Raw genomic sequence first — 3,775 nt, 5'->3', positions numbered from 1 at the left:
AATGAGATGCCTATTGTTCTGGATCCAGCCAGACTTGATGATGGTGGTGGCATTGAAGAAACTCTGAGGAGGAACAAGGCGCAGTATCACCACAGTTGTCGCCTTATGTTCAACAACACGAAATTGGAGAGAGCCACAAAAAGAAGAGCTCAGCCAGTGGAAAGCCACACCAAGCTGCGTAGAACCAGCCCTAAAGGCCAAACGTGTTTCATTTGTGACAAAGAAGCCCCATCCTCTGAACTCACAAGACAAGCTATGACGATGAATCTCAATAAGAGAGTTAATGAATGTGCCAAAACTTTAAATGATGGAAAACTTCTTGCAAGACTCAGTGGTGGAGATGCTATTGCACAGGAGTTCCAATACCATATTGCATGCTTGACAGACCTGTACAATAGAGAGAGGTCATACCTCAGAGCCACCAAGAGACTGGAACAGGAACGTGCACCCGAAGAGGATGCCCACCTGATGCACCCCTCATGGAAGGTTCCATCAAATGTGGACTTGTGGTCCAGCATATGTCCTGCAAGATGTTAGCTGCTTTTCCAAGGATAATAGCTTCACTATAATAGTCAGAGGTTTCTGACAAGACAAAGCCCACATCTTTCTGAAAAACCAGAAGAACATCCCGTCCCTGCTTGTGAGCTTCCAACTCAGGTATTTCTGACAGCAGTTTTTTCTTCAGTCTTGTGGAGTTGACAGCAGGTGCATCAACACCCAGCTGTTCCAGGCGCTGGGCATACAGGTGAACTATGTCTGCAAGTCGGAATGATAAAAATGACATAAAAAAGTAACATTCCAAATAAATATTATAAAACATATAATGAAAGTAATCACGCCACTGGTGTTACCGTGTGACAAGAGCCTATTATTTTGAAATAAAAATCAGTTCAAAAGGACTAAATTACATGATTTAGTGAGTAGACAATTATTGACAACATGTGGTTTGATGCCCTGTCGCAGCCATTCTGTAAAAAAGCATTTTTCATGAAAATTGTCACTGTTGTTACCTTGCCAACTCACCTGAAATCCAGAACTTTTCCCAGTTCATGTCATGGATTTTCTTGTAAAATTATTTTATTTATTTTATTATTATTTATTATTTTATTTATGCCATCCCACACTGCTGTGGGATGGAATCCCATTCTTTAACCAGCATTTGTCGCAAGTCAGCCAACGTGGTTGCGTGGTCACTCTGGCACAAACAGCACGCCCAAGCTGATCCCACAAGTGTTCACTGTTCACTGGTTTCCCAGCAGAACATCACATTGTGATGAGATGATCATATCATTGTATATATATATATACTGTATATATATATATATATATATATATATATATATATATATATATATATATATATATATATGTTCTATATGCAGAACTAAATTACCCCTAGATGTGACAGAACTACATTAATACTACGCAGAATCAAAATTTGACTGCAAGAAAGTGAAAACTAACAATTTGAAAAACTGACTTCCTGATGTTAATTTGATAACTGTAACCATTCAACGACAACTATTTAAATGAATAAATGTTGCCACATTTCCTTAGGGTCTCTTTGACCCAGTGAACAATAGATGATTGCTGAGGTTTAGAAAACACATACACAGAATCACAAAAATGCGAAATAAGCTCTGAGAGCCAAACTTAAAAAATCCATTACTTATATATTTGGAGTATTTGTTGCCTGAAGGGAGGATGGGGAACAAGGAGTGTCCAGGGTGCGAGGTGTCCTGCTGGACTAAGGACGCAGCCCTGGGGGAGGCCGGTGTATGCTGAGTGATGCTGGAGGAGGTGTGGTGGCTGATCCTGACGCACTGGGTTCTGTTGGTGAGGAAGTCCTTAATCCACCTGCAGAGAAGGTCTCCCAGACCCAGTGTTTGTAGTTTGTCAGTCAGTTTTCTGTGTAGTGGATCTATTGGTCCTGTATACAAATTGGTGTTGGTCGAGGTCAGGAGGGATGCATGTCTTAATGTGGGGCAGTAGTCTCTCCAAGCATTTTCATAATCACTGACATGAGGGTAATCATTCAGGCTTGTGATGGCTGAGGTTTTGGGTACAGGGATTATGGTGGCAGTTTTCAGACATCTGCCTCTCCAAGGGTCTCATAAGCTCTCTACTCTGGTCCCCTGGAAACTCTGCAATAAAAGGTAATATTTTGTTAGGTTTAAAAACAGATGTCTTACATAAAGACTGCATAAAGAAAATATATGGCTGAAGTTCATCTTTCCTCTTTCTTTTGATGGTGTCAACTGTACATCCACAGATGAACAGTGTATTAATTGTAGCTTTAGTTTTTACTCACTAATTATAGGGATACATGACATTAATTATATTATTTAGAATATTTCTGCTGGTAACATACATTTGTGAACACAGACCACACTACACCACACTTTAATACATCAAAGTTAATATCAAAACACCCCTAAGCCTCACTTATATGACTGGGCAGGGTCTAGTTAACTCACTTCTAGCATAATTGTAGGCATTTCACACAGACTAAGATGGACAAATATTAAAATGACGTGCAAAACAGCTGATAATAACAAAGGAGTAACGTTAGCATAACGTTACAACAGCTGTTTAGCTACAACAGCTAGCAACTTTACCTGCAAACAAAATAGCATTGTTAGCATTGGCTATGTTCTGAAGTTAACAGCTAACTACGTTCCTTGCAGGTCAACAAATTTAAACCGTGTTTGGTTGGAGACGTTTGGTGGATAAGGTCAACAACAAAAAAAAGTTTGACTTACTTCATGACGACTGCAGCAGCAGCGGCTCAGTCTCCGTCTCAAACACGGTGTGTTTACTTTGAAAATCCCGGTGATTATCTCTCTCAGTTGTGGGAAAGTGGCGGAAATATCACTGTATAACAGTTATGAATTATCTAAATTATTTAGGCTATTTGTTGTTAAATTGTATTTATTTCATTTCGCTCTCCTTAAACTGACAGCTCTGGCCAACACGCTTCAAAAAGCCCAACTTTTACTTTGAAGGCTGTTTCCGACACTCGACTTCCTTTTTCAATGTTCATTGTACAAGTTGGATAAAGGAAAAAGCTGCATTACACGTCTTACGACAATGAAATAGGAAATACCCCCCAAAATGGGATGTTTCATTATACAACGTAAACAGTGGAGATTCATTATACTTCATGCATGGACCATTTGTTGATGAAGGTTCTCAGTCATCCAGGTCGTGGTAATTCTAAGTGCTGTATCGTAGGCAACTGGACTTGTTTCAGTTTCTTGATGACATGTCACCTCTCATCCAAGAGGCTTCTTCAGTTCTAACTAACTGGAGGGGAGTTGCAGGCTTTTAAACTCTGTGTGGGAGTGTCCTTACAGAGTAGTTAAGGACACATGTGAGTTCTGAGTTCCAGAGTCCTTAGGGCCACTTGGGTCGTTGCCTTAACCGGCCTTCATGTGGGTTGCTAGGGCTAGGTGAGTTTACGTGTGAATGGTTGTTAAGCTGTCTGGGGAGGGAACTCAATACTGCGTTGTAGGTCGGTGATAATGAGTATTTGTACAGCTATAGGATTTTTACAAGGTCCCATGAATTTAATAGAAGTTTCAACATGATTTTTTCCCCAGAAAATCCAGCCGCAGAACGCCACACAGTGCAGCGCAAGTGCCATTGCTAGTTTCAGACTGAGGCAGTTGTCATTTTCATGTCCAGCGCCCACGTTGTGTGAATAGCAAATGTACCTGTGCGCCCCTGGGCGTGTTGGTCTTAAAATAAGGTGTGGTCAGGTGCACTGATGGTG

The sequence above is a fragment of the Pagrus major genome, chromosome 10 (assembly GCF_040436345.1).
Source record: "Pagrus major chromosome 10, Pma_NU_1.0".
Lineage (NCBI taxonomy): Eukaryota > Metazoa > Chordata > Actinopteri > Spariformes > Sparidae > Pagrus > Pagrus major.
The sequence above is the reverse complement of the archived record's forward strand: the minus strand, read 5'-3'. Positions refer to the sequence as shown.